The sequence below is a fragment of the Macaca thibetana genome, chromosome 12, assembly GCF_024542745.1.
Source record: "Macaca thibetana thibetana isolate TM-01 chromosome 12, ASM2454274v1, whole genome shotgun sequence".
Classification (NCBI taxonomy): Eukaryota; Metazoa; Chordata; class Mammalia; order Primates; family Cercopithecidae; genus Macaca; species Macaca thibetana.
In genome coordinates this window covers 98,735,052-98,752,929 of record NC_065589.1, presented here as the reverse complement: position 1 = coordinate 98,752,929, position 17,878 = coordinate 98,735,052, and the positions used below count along the sequence as shown (strand labels likewise).

The 17,878-nt window shown below is 35.8% G+C and overlaps 1 protein-coding gene across 15 annotated transcripts in view; it reads right to left on the bottom strand.

The window, feature by feature from the left end:
- The window catches only part of GTDC1 (glycosyltransferase like domain containing 1), a 388,620-nt gene that overhangs the window by 277,674 nt on the left and 93,068 nt on the right, over nt 1–17,878 (bottom strand). For all 15 annotated transcript variants that reach the window (XR_007718269.1, XM_050751726.1, XM_050751725.1 and 12 more), the window contains one exon: nt 11,224–11,285. The gene's annotated coding sequence lies outside the window, so the exon portion shown is untranslated. The remainder of the gene's footprint in view (nt 1–11,223; nt 11,286–17,878) is intronic.

The following is a 17,878-nucleotide window of genomic DNA, read 5'->3' as shown; positions in this document are numbered from 1 at the left end:
CAAATACTTACTGTGCCTACTAAGTGCCTGCTCATCATTGTTCTGCATGCCTGGGGACAAATTAGGTAACAAAGCAAATGGTACTCTTATCACAAACAATTTCTTTCTAATTGGAGTAAAAAGACCATCATCAAGTTAAATGTATGTCAGATGAGGGCACTTATAAAGAAAAATAACACAGGATAACAGAGGATAGGGGCTACTGAGAGCTGGTGTGAGGAGGTTATTTGATACAGCGTTGTGAGAAAACATCTTGCTGATAATGAGATGACATCTGAACAGAAATCAGAAGAAGGGGCGAGGGGATTGGGGAGTATGTAGATCTGGATCTAAGCAACAGGCACAGCAAGGCCCTGATAGGCATATGCTTGGTATGTGCAAAGAGGAGGAAGCTCTGTGTGACCACAAAACATAAACAAATTTGCTTTATTCAACAAGCATTTATTATTACATTCTAAAAATTAAACTGTTTTGAGATATTATGATGACCCAAATACAGTCTTGGGTCTCAGGCCTCGATATAACTTCAATACAGAATGATAAATGTAGAACATTTGAGCAGGGTCTCAAAGAGGGACCAATAGCAAGTTATACGAATAGTTCAAGAAGGTGAACCAAGAGCCCAGGAAATACAGACTTGAGGAAATGTGGCAGACATTATTGGCTCATGTAACTATTCAAATTCTCCTTTTGCTTCCTTCTAGAATTCAAGCTAAAATATTTGAAATATTTGATCGCCCAGGTGCAGCGAGTGGGAGCATGTTCCACAATCCACCAAAATGGTAAGGCTGGAAGGAAGGCTCAAAATTGGAAAGCACCTTCTATTGGGAGCCAGAACACTGCTGCACACCTCTAAGCAAATCAGCAGGCCACAGGGCATCTGACTCACACCAGGCCTCTGGTATCAGACCCTCCTTCCAAGCTCTGCTGCCTCCAGCCTCCCTTATCATCTTCAACAGGAGCTAGTCATCAGCCTTCTAACTGATCTCCCTACCTGTAGCTACATTTAACGTCTTCCATTCTTCCTCTGAAATTTACAGATACCTTGATGTCACTTTTCCACTCAAAAACCTATACCTTTTCTATGAAATAAAGAAAATTATTTAACAAGAAATAAGACCCCTTACAATTTGGTTCCAAGCTCCATTCTAGCCTCAATTTCTGTCACTCCCACAGACACACTATTACTCTAAATACTAAAGAAACCATTCTATTTCATCAAACACTCCATACACATTCCTACCTGCGAGTACTGCTCCTGCTATTTCTCCTCTCTGAAACCTTTTGCCTTCATGACCTGTCAAATTCCTACATATAGTTCAAGACGTCATTCAAATTTCATCTCATCCGTGAAGACTTAGTCAATTACTCACCCATATTGAGCTAGTCAGAAGTAATTACGCCTTCCTCTGTAGTGCCCTAAATTTTGCTTTTACCCCATTTAGAGCAGTCACCACAATCCCTCTTATACTATAGTTATACAGTATATGTGTGTGTGTCTCCCAACCAGATCTGAATTTCTTGGCAGCAAGGTTTATGTACAATTCATGTTTGTAACTACTCATAACCCAGCAAAGTGCCTTGTATACAATATTCAGTTAATGCATTCTGAATTCTCATCAACAGGCTATAATTAAGTCACTATCTTATGAGGAATAAAACAAAGGAGGTATTCCTGAATTTGAAAATTACAGTGTCATCACAAATTGAATTGTTCAGGTATTACTATGGTATTCAGATCTTCAAGTAAATCCTAAATCACGGCCAATATCATTGAATAGAAAGATAAAGACAGTAAAAAATAAACTGTGAGTGTTTATTGGACAGCATGAAATACAGAGGAATGGAGAAATGCAAAGCATAAAGCTACCCATATTAGAAGCATTATCAAGGGATACTTATTTAACAAACATTTACTAAGTGCATATTGTGAGTCAGATACTATACTGATCAGTGACAATAAAGGTGAAAATAGTGAGGGACGGCTGATATTTTACATGCACTTTTTTAAGTGCAAAGTGTTGACCTTTATTACTTCCAAAAGTATGAGCAAAAGATCTGCTTAACGGCCAAATAAAACTACCAATACCCAATTCTGAGTTCAAATCTAGGAAACTATTTTGCCTACATTGTGATTATGTAAGAACCCTTCTCCTAGGACTGCTTTTGAATGTTAAAAGAGCTTTCTTTATTCCTAGTGACTATAAACTGCTCAGATAGAAAATTTGAGTTCCAGACACTTGAATACATTCCCTGCTTTGAATTAAGTTCTATCCATGCACAGACTGTTTTAGTAATTAAGGTACCAACAATCCTGCCATCATGAATGAAAAGAGAGGAATTTATTAAAATAGGGTTATATGGGGGATGTTGTATGGGAGATAGTAGATAGTTGTTCATTTTGTCCTCTGAGGTTAAAATAACAGAAACTGAATGGAAATACAATAAAGAGAATTTAAGTCAGACATTGGAGGAGTTGTAAGTTACTGATTCCTACCAGGTCTGAGCCATTCCTTCTGCAGATTTTGAATGAAGATGTAGTCTGCATCCTTCTAAGACAGTCAAGGGCACAACAAGCAGATGTAAAGATGACCTCTTAAGATTTCCTTTGGACATGAAATTCTATCGTACATAACCATTTGCTTGTGAATTAAAAAGTATAAAGCTGTCCCTCTAAGAATTTAAAAACTCAAACGTCAACTAATGCAAAATCTGATTTAATATGTCCTTAGCCATATGATGCTTCTATAAATCAGCATCAGTAATATAAATTATCACATGACCTGTTTGCCTTTGAATAAATTCCGATTGCCTATTTCTTTAAAAACTAAGATCCTAACATATGAGTACTATAAAATATCTTTGTTTAAACAATAGTCTATGCATAGAGTTAAAAGCAATCATATTTCTTACTTACTCATAGAATACTCAGCCCCCAAAAAACATTGGTACTAAACCATTTTGAGGACTTTCCTTTTTTTCAAAACAACTTGGACATTATTACACTGATGTCCCCTTAGCAATAACAAGCAATTCTACAAAATTTAGTCCACAAACCCTCACAAATTAAAAATATTACAATATCCTTTAAATGTATAAATGATTTATACCCATAATATTAACAAATATATTTCTTAATATTCATTCATTCATTCAAGAAGGGATTATTGAGGTTCAACATGTAGGCACTATGCTAAGCGTAAAGATACCAAGATGACCCGATTACAGCTCCTGTCCTCAGACACGGAAACATAACACTACCAACACATAAGCACTAACTGTTCAAAAGACAATCAATAGCAAGTTACTACATAAACCAAGTATCCAGAGAGTTTCAAAAGTCCAAACAACTAACTGTACAAAGGAATTAAGGAATTACAGCAGATAACTTTAGGATGGCTCATTCAACACTCATTCTAATTCCCATTCTCCCTGCCTTCCTCTAAAAGAGGCTAGAAAGCGAAAACACTCATTACTTCACTCTAGAGGTGGTTATATAGGACATACTTTTGACCAATGAGAACTAGACAGAAGTCCCTGTGAATAAACATCCCTTTCTAAAGAAAAAGAGAAAGTATCCATGGGAAGAAAGTCTCTGAGCTCTCCCTTTGTTCTTCCTGCTTGAAAGTAAAATAAGAGGCAAAAGTAACATGCTAAGGATGGTGGGGAAGTTAGACACTACCTGGATCCCTGATAGTATCAGTTACCTGTGAACTAACTGCCTTCTGATTCTTATGAGACAAATAAAACCCTAACTCATTTAAATCAATGTCAGTAAGATTTTCTACTATTTGGAGCCAGAGGCATTTTTACCATTAAAATAGGAGATACTTGAGTTAGACTCTTTGTGGTTCCTCTTTTCTTAAGCTGTAATCCAGTCCTTCCTAGTTAGAAAAAAACAAAAGAAATTTGAATTTACACTTCTACGATTTTCTGTAATCTGAATTCCTTCTATAAACATGGTCAAATTCCTCCATAAAAATCCATTTGTTGCATAGTTATTACAAGATTTTTATTTTCTTAAGTGGAATTTTCAATCCCTCAAATCTATTAAAATGACATTTTTCTATAGTATGGTATATATCATTCATATATATAACACACATATATAAGTAAATAGCTGAAGGTTAGGAAGAAAGAAGAAAAGGAGAATAGGGGGAGAGAAAAAGGGAAGGTATCTAATTTGTGTGAAAGTGTAAACTATGCTTTTCAATTTTGTGAGCACCTTAGAAAGTGGCTTAAGAATAAATGAAAGGCTGGGTGCGGTGACTCACGCCTGTAATCCCAGCACTTTGGGAGTCTGAGGCGGGCGGATCACCTGAGGTTAGGAGTTCGAGAAAAGCCTGATCAACATGGAGAAACCCTGTCTCTACTAAAAATACAAAATTAGCCAGGCGTGCTGGCATGTGCCTATAATCCCAGCTACTCAGGAGGCTGAGGCAAGAGAATCACTTGAACCCGGGAGGTGGAGGTTGTGGTGAGCCAAGATCGCGCCATTGCACTCCAGCTCTGGTAACAGAGCAAGACTCCATTCAAAATAAATAAATAAATAAATAAAATGAGAGATTATAAAACAACAGTATTTTTTAAATAGGAAAGACTCCCACACATACACTTGAAATCAACGATTCTGTTTTAGAAAACTTTTTGAATTTGAAAAATGTATATCCCAACAAATACTTTGTGTCTAATTTACCACTAGCATTATTGTATTATTTAATAATCCATCTATCTCTAGTCATCTCCCTAAGGTAATAATAACACAATAATCATTCTCTATGTACGTTTCTCTTGGACAAATTTTAAATGTGTACTATTCTTGGGGTAATTTCTATTGTATAGTGCTGAAAAGATTCATTAATTTCAATCACCATCAACTCCATACACCACATATACTAGTTTCACCATTTTTGTTCAAATATATTTCACTGTGGCCATTCAAAGGAAAATTACACATTCCAATAACATTTGAGTTCCTCTCAGTTACCCTTTCAGTGGTTCAGGGTAATGATAGAGTAAAGAATCATGTTCTTCACAGGCTCTCCTTTTTTTCCTCCCATTTGGTAGAATTTCAACTTCAAATCTCTTATGCCAAAAAGCAGTGGGTAATGTCTAATGCTCTTCTCAAACAGTGGCTTACTTTGGAGGGAAGGAGAGTGAGAGTCAGAAGAAATTACTCATTCCTGCTTCTAAAGGATCTTAGCATATGGGATAAGCAATCTCTTACTCTATTTTCCTAAAATAGAATTACAGAAACATATTAAGTTAGGGGTAGGGGAAGAAAGGAAAACAAACAAGAATTAGAAACCTTTCAACTCTGGGTATAGCTAATTCCTCACAGAGTGAAATTACTGAGTTATCTAGCCTAATTCTCACAAAGATAAGTCAAAAAATCCACGTATTCATAAAACCTGCAGTTTATATATTCCTTACCATCAGTCACAGGTAGAGACTTCCTCTGTAAAACAGAACAATGCTACATTCTTTTTCCTGAAACTCTAAGAATGGGATAAATAAGGATAATAAAACTATAGTCACATAACATAAATGCTTTCATTTTAAAAGCAGTATTCAAAGACAATCTATAAAAATCCATGTGATATAAAAAAAAATCAGAGAACGACAAATCTCCCTTGTTTATAATATCATCTCAACTTCAATTTCATTTTCAGTTATCTCCTTTCAAAAATATATATCTGGGGTCCTTATATGATATGAAGTCCGTTTTCTAAGGCTCACTTTTATTTGGTTATCTTTTTAGGTGCACTAAAGATTGAGTTTACAATAAACTGAACAGACAGCATACAAAAGGCTTTTAGAACTATACCATATGGTCCAGGGAAGGGAACAATCTGGACGATCCCCACTTCAATCTGCAAGCTTGTCCACCTCTATAACACATTATACCACTGTAATAAAATATGAAGATGGAAATGTAAAAGCTAAAATAGTCTATCTTTAGCATTACCAGGCAACCACACTTCCAAAAATTTACTGATAAACTTAATAAACATTTACTTTAATTTACATTCTGAGATTTTGGTATGCAACACCAGGCATACAAACGTAGGCCACCATTCAATAGAAACAATATTTCAGCAGGGCTATGTGTGGGTATTCAACTTACACTTCAGAAATTTAGAAGGAAAAAAAAAAACACTTTTACACGGGCATATTGGCAGAGGCTGATGTAACAGATGACACATTCTTGGAAATCAAATAAAAGCAATAGGGAAATACCCATTGTTGCCTGGTGAAGGCCTAATCACATGGACACAGCTGGAACCAATGTAGATCATTCATTAATAAAATTGTATTGTAGTAGCCACTTTTTGATGCATTTCAAGTGCTGCTTTAGCCAAATCCCTAAATTTCTTTGTTCAATGTTAGTAAGATTGTTTTAATGGGAAATATGAGATTTAGGACAGGGGAAAAAAAAAACCTGTTCTCATGCTAAAAATGAAGCTAACTCAAAAAGCTAAATGTCACTTTACCTTGCAATCTACTTACACTATCAGCAGCTTAAAATATGCAGTGTAAACCTAAAAAGGAGGAACTCATATGGTACTATAGATAAAAAGTGAGCAGTGTGAGATGCCATAGAAAACACATGAAATACTTGTAAAAGTATTCTACAGAATAATACGTCAGAGGGTGGGAGAAATTAAAACGTATCAAAAATTAAGAGGAAATTAACATGTACCCTTTCATGCAATACTATCTATTGAATTTTGACACTAAAGTATGTACCGTATGCTTAAGGGAAGATTACTCATATTTAGACCACATAAACTTAAAAATCGCTATTTGTTATTACATTACCAATATTTGATATCAAACAAGACATTCAAACCATCTTCCCGACAGTCATCTTTGAAATCTATATTGACATTCAAATGAAAATGAAGTACTAGTTATAATTATAAACTTAGTACTTAATATAGAAAAATCCTAGTTAAAATAATCAACAGTATTTATTCAATTTTGCTGTTACCTCTTAATAAATGTGTTTCTCCGTGTTTTTACAAATATAATGATTAAGTTACTATATTATGTTCCTTAAAAATATATAATGTCAAACTAAAAAGATATAATAGCTTTGCTATGTGTTCTGAATTAAAACTATACAATTTATTGTCTATAAATTCTATTCTACAAAAATGAAAAACTCAACCGTATTTACCAAAAAACTGCTTAAACATTATGGCTCTTCAATATTTCTCCTATGCCTCTGTGTGTAGTTAGAATAAATAAATAAATAGAACAATTCACATTGTCCTAAATCACTGAAAGATATATTCTTACCACAGAAAAAATAAAGAGCTTCACTGCAAATAAAAATTAAACTACTGCAGAAAGTGTATTTAAAGTCACTGAATAGTGGCTAATATGCAATAAACATTATTCAGTATACACAGAATGAAAGAGGCTTGTGTGTGTGTGTTATCTTTACTCGCTAATGTTAACATTATCAGACCTTGCCACAGGGGATTCAAGACAGTCATGAACTTAACTGGATCGAGTGAAAAAAGTTTCACTGGCATTCCTTCGCAAAACTCTCAGAATTCAGAAGTTTAAAATGTTGACCGAAAGATTTAATTCATATAACTTAACAGGCATCCCACCCAGATTCATTTTAGTAGCTCTGCATAAAAAAAGCCACTTTGCAAGTTTAAAAAGATAGCATTGGGAGCAATGGGAAATTGTAGCATTTATTACATGTGCATTATGCATACAAAGCAATTGGAGTATTTGTTTGTTTTGCTAAAGTAGTGAACCAACATGTTGCTGAGCCTGTTCGGAATGAGAGAAAACAACAGGTGAGTTTATTTAATGCATACGGCTGATACACCTCTGTTTTATAAATCCTTTTAATAATTTTAAAGCGTTTTCTAAATTAAAAATAAATCCCCAGAAAAGAAACAACTGTTAGATTGCACAATTTTATCTTACAGTACCCATAATAGATATATTTCCCGGGATATATGGCATATAAAAAAGTTTCACATTAATAATTCAAATACAAGCCACTGTTTGCTTCCTTTTCAGTCACATTTGTTACACTGTTACAAAAATACATGAGTTTTTCTTCTCAAAGTAATTTTCTTATTGCCAAAAATCATTGACAATTTTTAAAATAAAGATCAGTCAAAATAATATCAATCTCCTCCTATAAAAACATATTCTGCCTATTAACTATTCTTATCTTGATTGCAAAACTAATTTTTAAAATAGATCACTTTAAAAAATCTAATTTTAAAAATAGATCACTAGAAAGTAAATCATTTGTTTTGCTTAATACAACAGAAAACATATTTACATTGTGTGGAACATTCTACGAAATTTCATAGAATGCTTGCTCATAGTGAAAATCTAGTCTCCTGCTCAAATCATCTCTATTTAAAACTCATTATGCCACATTTTCACACTCCTAATGGTAGGGCACTAACTATAATTTTGTGAGAATTGGTAAACTTAAAAACACTTCTGTGTTTTACGTTGCATTTTTTATTTCAAAGGAAAAATATTTTAAATGCACATCCCTTTATTTTAATGGAAGTTCACTTGCTTATCTACCAAGACTTATCAGACATTCTAAAAGTATGCAACTTGTAAAAGATATGAACTGACATTGAATTTTAGACAAAAATAGAAAACAATGGCAGACATTTTGGTCTCAACAAGAGTATCTTGGCATAAAAATCCATATAATACAGGCAAATAATACTCAAAAGTTTCCATTCAAATAATAAATTCTGAAGCAGACAAGATTCCAACCAATCAAAAATACTGTGTCAACATGACCAAAGTTAGCAATAGTAGCAAAAATGCAACTGTAAAGAAAATACCTAAGAGAGTGGAAAAGGCAAATTTAGCACCAACTTCTATAAGGAACAAAGCCATTTACTAAATGTGGAAGTTGTAAGGGGAATGATATTTCTATTTCAGGAAAAAAATATTTCTTTTCACAATGGTGGTCTGTGTGAAGAAAGAGGAAGAGAAGAGGGGAAAAAACAGTGTAAGTAGGAAACACTAAGGCTGCCTGCCTTCCTTCGGTGATGCTGTGAGGGTAGACCCTCTGCCTTACAAAAACCACTGCCAGAACCAAGCTACACAAAACATTTTGGCTGCAAGCCTATAACAGTGCCAGGCTGTTTTTCATTTTTGTGCTAGACTCCCTCAATTGAGACAGTGTGGGATTGTCACTTTGATGCACATAGAGAACAAAGAATAATATAGTTTGGGGGGGATTTTCTTGCCCCTTTAAAGTCAGGTTAGCATTTTGTTTTCTTTGACAGGTCTTGAAAAGACCCAAGAAACAAAGTTATGCCGAAGAATGCATTAACTGCCTAACAAAATTAATGTCAAGTACAGTACTGTCAACAGTTTAAAAGCCATGTGAGAGATTAACATTTTTTAAAAGCAGACTTAAAAAGGGTCCAAGTCATATAGTTACCTGTTTAAGAGGCCAGAGACCAAGAAATACATGATTCACAACCACATAATCTTATTTAAAATCTGATGCCACGAAGGCAGACCATAAAATCCAGGCCAAAAAAAAAGTAGTATTATAATTTTTAGGTCACTATTCAGAGACAACTATGTCAGCTGCTATTCTGACCTTGAATTCTCTAAAATTAAATAATGTGATGAAAAGACTATAACATTAGAATCTGAATACTTTAAGCCTTCACAGAGAAAGAAGTGATAAGTGATCAAAAATGTTTAAAGAATTAAACCACAAATCATCGAAAAAGTTGCCACAGACACAAACAGGAAAACCGTCTCTTCAATCCTATTCAATTCTGTACTAGAAGTGAAGCTAACACAAATGAGAAAGCCGAGTATGTGCTGCTGTAACCTTCAACTAAATATATTATCTGAATCTGGTGACTAAAAGACACCAATAAGCCATTAGCTCCTAGATGTATCACCTTTTATCTTTCTAATGCACAAGATAAGTAAAGGTAGAGGTCCATTTTCTACAAACCAAATGAAAAGAAAGAATGAACTGTGACAAGCTCAGATCCCATGCTGGCATATTTTACACTAAGCTCAGCATCATCTAGAAGCAGTATGCTTCTCCCTGCCAATCAGAGGGGAAAAAAGTTGTGCTACTAATACAGTGTTGATAAATAGCACCAAACATCTACTAGTTCTTTCCTCCTGCACATTGCCATTGAATCAGCTGTTAAAAGAAGACCAATAGCTGTTACAGAAATAGCAAGAACTAAAGCACTTGCCTCAGATGTTATACATGGAGACATGGAGCATTTACCACCTGAGCCTATCTAATTTCCGGCAAAATGATCCCCTGCCCAGTTTTGTTCATGGCCACAGAATCTGATAACAAGTCACGATCCGTGTTGAGAAAGGCAGTAGGGGAGTGAGAACATGGGGAAGGAATCAAGTGAGAACAGTGGGCAAACTTCAAACTATATACACGCTTCTCTTATTATTCAAATTAGTGCCCATGCACAGCGCTTCAGGATGACAAAAGCTGTGTTAAAGGGCTCAGGTACAATGATTTACTTTGGGTGGTAAGGGTAAGTCTGCCATGTAATTAAAGAATGCATTATTTTGCTCCTCACTGCTCGCCTTTTACATTTCTTTTTTCTCTAGGACATACTGATGATGGCATTACTGCATGGGACACTGATAGTTGCAGGCAAGGCATTCATGTAGTGCCAAAGTGGTCCAGAGAATGATGTCTGGCTGGCCTTAGTTCAACAAGGAATACGAGGCAAAAACAGAAAACAAAAAGAACGAAAGGTGTAGAAGAAGCCAGGCAATAGACTGTTTTTCTGTTTATTAATGGTACCATAAAACAAGGGGAAAATCTGGAAAAAGCAGCCAAGCTAACTCAATTACAAAGAAAGATTAAAGGAGTTAAATGTCTATAACTTGGCTGACAACCAAAGAACAATATGAGAGCTGTCCACAACTCTCCAAAGAATATACATAAAAAGAAAAGTAGAGAATTATTGTCTACTATAGATGTATGAATACATGAAATAATAATGAGATAAAAATAAAGAAATCTGACTTTAAGCAGCAGGGAAATAACCTGGTGAAACTTAAAAAAGGCTGCTTCCTTCTCTTTAGAAATATCAATCATCTTACTGACCCACACTGCAGTAAACGAGACATGATAGAAAATGCCCACATACTGCCAGAGGACTGAATTGATGGAGATATAAAAATGAAGTCCCATCTGCTTACCTGATTATCCAGATATACTGATGTCCCTTTACATATGTCCAATCTGGCTAATGCAGAGATACCTGTAAGATCACAAAAGACATAGTTAGTACCTTCAAAATAAACCCAGCCTGAATTCTCAATCCTGAGCTGGTCAAGAGCTAATTTGGATGATCTAGTCTGGCTCTTGGATATTCCAAGATGGGAGAAGAATGTGCAAGAACAGAAATGTTCTGAGTGATTCTAAGGTTATTCTTAATTAATAAGAGATTTTCAGTCTCTGCAGAGATTTTCCAAATCATTTGTAACTTAATAATAATAATAATTATTCAGATTAGGTCTTTAGCCTTGGTCATTGGATGGCCTTCAGGAATCTATGCTCTCCTGAATGATATATGTAAAATTGGTGGGTTTATGTAAATAAGTATCTCTGGGAGAAGGTCAATAGTTTGTCAGATTTGCCAAAAGGTCCATAGTCCAAAAAACTGTCAAGAACCTCTGCTGAGGCTTGCCTAACATCTCAGAGGCAGGTTGGAATGCATATGGATGAGCATTCCAGGTTTGGGGGATTCCCCCCCCGGGAAACACAGACACTTGCAGATCTGGGGTAAATACCTTAAGAATACTACTTTCTGGGAGAGCAATACATCAGGTTTAAACTGTTGCTTAACTCACAGAGCCCTGTGATCCCTGTAAGCCATGCACAGTCTTGAAGAGAACTAACACGTTACCATATATACCCAAGGGTGCCTATCATGACTTTTCCTGTTCTGTGTATATTAAAGTCAGGATTCCTAGGAATATCAATTCTGACAGGGCCAGAACTCACACTGTAACTCATCCAAAAAGGACCATTTATGACAAGAAAAAACAAGGTGTGATCAAATCAATAGGAAATGTGGCTCCAAAACAGTTTACATAAAAAATTACAGAATTAGCCAAACATATTCATTCTTTCTTTTCATTTGGTTTATAGAAAACGGACCTCTACCTTTACTTACCTTGTGCATTAGAAAATTACCTTTTGTGGTGTCCTGTTTCAAATAATAATCATGTATTATATACTCTCAAAAAATAATGTATTTAGACAATCACCTTCTGGGCATCTACCATACATTGCACTCAGTGCCGAGGACTCAGCAGTGAATAAGTCAACAAAGCCCTATTCTGCTGGAGCTTTACTTTGGGGAGTGGGAGAAGGATGCAGGGTGACAAACAAGTATATCAGCAACATCATTTCAATTTGTGATACATGATATGAAAAAATAAACACGAAGATGTGACCAAGGCACGAGAGAGCAGTCTATACCCACCCAGCATGTCACAGAAATCTTCACTACAATCTCAGAGTCTGTCAGGGTCTTAAAGAGTTGAGACGAGGAAATGACGTTAGAGACAGCTAGCCAGACCAGTGAATTTCAGAGATGAAGACAGAAGAGTTATTCTAGAAGATAGTATCACTACCTCATTATCTCTACACTTCAAAATACATATGCCTCGACTGAATGATAATGTTATGATACAAGCTCTGCTTGTAGAATATAAACCTGAGAACAAGTAAATGAACAGCATTTCGTTATCTCCTTAAAATCTGGCTGACAATACTGTACACTATGTACCCTTAATATAAAGAACCACATTCTATCCAAATTCTTGTCAAGTTTCATTCTATTAAAATAATTTCATTTTTTGCTTCTACAGATAAATCTGATCAACTTGTGCTACCAAAGAAAGGGGAAAAGAGGGTACAAGGAAGCCAGCCTCCAAGACAGCCCCCAATAATCCTCACCTCAAGGAATGCACGCCTTTGTGTACTCCCTTTGCTCATATCGGGGTTGGTCTGAGTGATCAACAGAATGCAGAGGAAGTGACAGTGTCTGTCCTAAAAGATATTAGAGCTTCTTCCTTACTCTCTTGGATCTTCCTGGGGGAGGCCAGCTGCCAGCTGCCATGTTGTGAGGACACTCAAGCCATCCTAGGGAAAGGTACACAAGGCATCTTGCCAAATAGCCAGAATCAACATAACAGCCACGTGAGAGAGCCATTTTCTAAGCAGATCCTCCGGGCTAGTCAAACTTTCAAATGAATGTCACTCTGGCTGACATCTTGATTGCAGCTCATGAAAGACCAAGAGCCAGAACTACCCAGACTGCACTGCAATCCCTTTCTAGCATGCACTCTAACTTCCTGTATTCACAAAGTTCAAGCTGAAAACATTTCCCAGATGCTCTTGCATCATGCCTTTGGTTGAACCCAGGTTCAACCAAATCCATTCAAGATTTAGAAAGCAGAAATGAGCAAATCAAGGAAGTAGCCAACTACAAATGAGATCAAATTCTGTAGTGAAGGCATTTTGTTCTTCTGAAACAACCATGTATGTAGATATGCTACTAAATGATCCCTAGTCTCATAGGCGCTAAGTAGCAAATGGCAGTGGAGTTTCTACTAGAATCGTATCATGGGATGTTTCTCATGGCTTGTGCTGTTCCTTGCTATTCACAGTCAACTTTGGTTCCTTGGCACTTCTGCAAATTAAGTAGCATGTGATGCATCTCTGTATGCAACTCAAACTAGCTATTGTCTGCAACTAAGAACCCACTCTACATATGCAAATTCTCCTGTCTCATAACACTTTCATTCCTATCTCATGGTTGACACTCTTTTCCATTACTAAACCCTCTACCTATACTATGAGTCCTATTCATTTATGCTGTTTCTAGGAACTTGCACTATCCATCTTCTCCTTTTCTTCTCCACTGGTTTCTTCTCCTTCATCAATAACAGTTCTTCCAACCCTACCAACTATCCCTGTGAAACTTCATAAAATAATAACATAAGCTCGTTGTTTTCACTTCAACTTCCATTCAATATTTGAATTACCATAACTTGGCTTCCTTAGCTATCACTCTACCAAAACCACTATTGCTAAGGCTGGCAAGAACCAATTAGCTATTCTCACTTCTCACTCTACTAGACTGTGGCATTGGCACTCCTACTCCTACATACCACACCTCTTTGAAGCTTTAATGATAACAAGATTACAAACCTCCAGCCTCAATGAAATAATCTAGCATCCCACCTTCATACATCATCATCACCCATGTCCTCTGCACCTCTACTACCAGAGACATACAACAAATAGGCATACAGAGACCATTTCAAATGCTAACGCTATTCAAATATTCTATTTCTTAATGGCCTAACTGCTTAGACAACCAAAAAGACAGATATATGCACTGTTAAAAAATAAATAAATAAATAAAACCACAGTGGATTCTATAAGCTATCGATATAGAAATGTATTTCACTATTTTTCAGTTATTTAAGGAAAAATAAATGTTTGGACGTCAGAGATTCCAAAACAGCAGTGCTACAAAACAAGTGTACGACTTCTTAAAACTAACTTCGCAAAGCTAAAAGTTTATTATTATTATTATTTGTTTAACACTTGCAAGCCAGAATATCTACAATTGCCAACCTAAGCTAGCATCCCCGAGCCCTCTAGTTTTGAATGTGAGGTTTTCTATGACATCTGTCATCTCACTAACCAGAAGTGATGCTGCTGACTTGATAGGCGGGGGGTGGGAGGGGAGTTGACCCATTCCTTCCTCCCTGCTAAAGCTAAAATCTCTTAAAAGGCTGGCCTCCCAGAATGATGTGGACCAAGCTTCTTTGGTTAGGGGTGTACTCAGCCCGTTTCTTTAAATTGCTCAGAAGACAGAACTTTTCAGAAAACCCACCAAAAAAAGGCTTATTTTCATTAATTTGCTTTGTGTTGCCATCATTCATTGTCTTCATTTTTAATTCAGTGACATGTATAGCCAAATGAAATGAAGTACAGTCAGTTTTCCTCAATCTGTCTCAGTCTACTCTTCATCTTCTGGGACCCAATTCATGTGATCTTTTAACAACTATTTATTTCACACCAAACTAGTTATCTCCCCAAAGCCTACCAATCTAGCCTCTGGGCATATTTCCTAAATAAAAGCACTAGATCTCTGTAAATCTAAAATTTGCATACTAAAGGAACAAATCAGCTATCAAAAGGCCTAGTAGTATATAGCAGTTGCTCACCTCTAAGCAGAGTTTAAAATTCATTTCAATTTATTATTTTTTAAAGAAACAGCAATTGACTTTTTCCCTTTGCAAAATACAGTGTTTAATAGGCCTAGTTAAATTAGAGGTGATAGTGTAAAGCAAGTGTTTTAAATTGGTAAATTCTAAACCTTTTAATAAAAGTACATCAGTCAGAAGTTTTAATAAGACCCAGCAGGACAGAGAAGAATTAACGGTCTGTAGGAATCAAAAGGGGGTGATAGGCAATGATAACCTTAAACATTTGCATATGGATTTATAATTTCATTGTTTAAAGGTTAATGAAATTATGTGGTATTTTGCCCACTCTTATCCAGTAAATGATTTCATGCCTTGATTTGTATATACTTACCAACTGAATCATATAAAGAAAAAAAGACTCCTTTATCAATTAATCTACGACATTTTTACTTATACACTTCTGGGTGCACGATTATCATTACCTATTCTAACCAATAACTGGGTCCCCTAAAACAAAATGTAAGGTTCCCAAAGCATCTCAGAAAGAAGAACAAACTCACAATCAGAACTCTGAAAGTATACTAAATTGTTAATGTGACTGCTTTTTTAAAAATTAGATATATTCCTTTATTTACTTTATACTTCAAGTCAACTATTGGAATTACTTGCTTTTGCCAAATATTAACATAAAATCCACCCTAGAGATTGATGAAGGCATTCAGGATACATTGAGGGTGAAGATGGAGAAATGCAAACAGTCCACAAAAACAAGTAGAACAGGTTAAAACAGTAAAAGGATTCTAGGCCGAAGCAATTGTTTTAAAACATAACAGCATAAAAACAACACAGTACTGAGGTCTTGCCTCACTGAGCATCCAGGAGGGTGCAGGATCAGCTGCTTCACTTAATACCCAGTTCTAAGAAAAAACTGCAAAGAGCCTCACTTAGGCAGAATGGTGCTTCCTATCCTGGCTGCACGTTAGAATTCCCTGGACAGCTTAAAACAAAAACCTAAAAATCCACACTTAGGCCCATAACCAGAGATTCTGGTTTCATCAATAATTTATAGACACTACTCAGGGTGATTTCTTAGGTGCAACTAGAGTTGAGAAATATGCCAGAAAGCACTGGTTCTCGAAGTGTGGTCCCTGGACCAGTAGCAGCAGCAACAGCAACAGGAAACATGTTTAAAATGCAAATTCTCAGGCCTCACCCCAGACCTAGTGAACCAGAAACTCTGGAGTGGGTCCCAGTGTTTTAACAAGTCTTTCAGATAATTCTCAGATGCACTAATGTTTGAAAAACACTGCTTTAAAGTAAGAATGGCCTGGTGTTCAATTCTCTCTCCACAATTTACTAGCTATATGACCCTTGGTCAGCTCTCTAAAATTCCTCCCTCACATGCAAAATAAAAGAGTTAGCTACCATTGCTTCAACATCAAATATGTGCCAGGGTATGCCAATAAGCACTTTATATACATTATATAATTTAACCCTTACAACAAGTTTGTCAGATAGATATTATTACCATTTTACACCAAAAGATTATGAACCTCATCCAATATTACAAAGCTAGTAAGCAGAATCAGAATTTAAACTCAAGTTTTTAAAATTCCAGAATTACTGCTCTTTCCCTATTCCTCAAAATATTCTTGCTGATCTTTCTTTTTTGTTCTTCCTTCCTTTCTTCTGTTTTGTCTTCCTTTTCTTCTGTCCATCTTCCTTTCTTCCTTTCTTTAGGAGGAAGCTTATCTTGCTACTATGAAAGTAGATATTACCTAGTGTGTAAATGTGTATAGTATTTACTATGTGACTACAAAGTACTTAGCATTCTACCATATGTCAGAAAGAAAAGAATTAAAATACAAAAAAGAAAAAAAAAGGAACCATACCAATGAAGTTATGAGCTAGCTGGAGATAGATCCATTTTGCAAAACATAGGGGCACATATGATTTCATTCTTAACTGGGGGGTGGAAAACAGAAATAACTCAGAAGTTCATGAGACTGGAGCTCAGAGACCAAGGCATGATGCCAGGAAGTAGAAGTTTGACTTGCCCTGAAACAAGGAGTAAAAAGTTTCTCCAGCACAGGAGGAGAAACAACAGCTAGAGAATATAGTACAATAGAAAATAAAGCTAAAGTAGTTAAATGGGTCCAGATTGTGACTCAGAATAAGAAGAGCTTAACTTTAGTACAGTAAAAATATAAAATGTTTTTTCACAGAATATTTTTGATGAACTGATAGTAAAGATGTAAAGTTAAAATCAAGTCATAGGAACTTATTCTAGAAAAAATATGAACCAAGGGTTATGCTGGAAAAAAAAACAAGCAGGAGAAAAAGTTATTTCTATTATTAAAAGTGTTAACTGTGATCCACTCTTTACCTTTTCCATGGGCTATTCATATCCATTACATAATATTTTCAATCATCCACTAATCCAACCAACACTGACTGATCACATTAAGCTAGGTACCAAGGATAAAAAGATAAGTAAGCTTCTGACTCAGGGTACACGGAGCAGCTTTACATAAGAAACAGACTGCCAAATGTTTTATGTAACATTAACATAAAGTTATAAGGAATTCCAAAGGCCACTATAGACAAGACCAATTCTTAG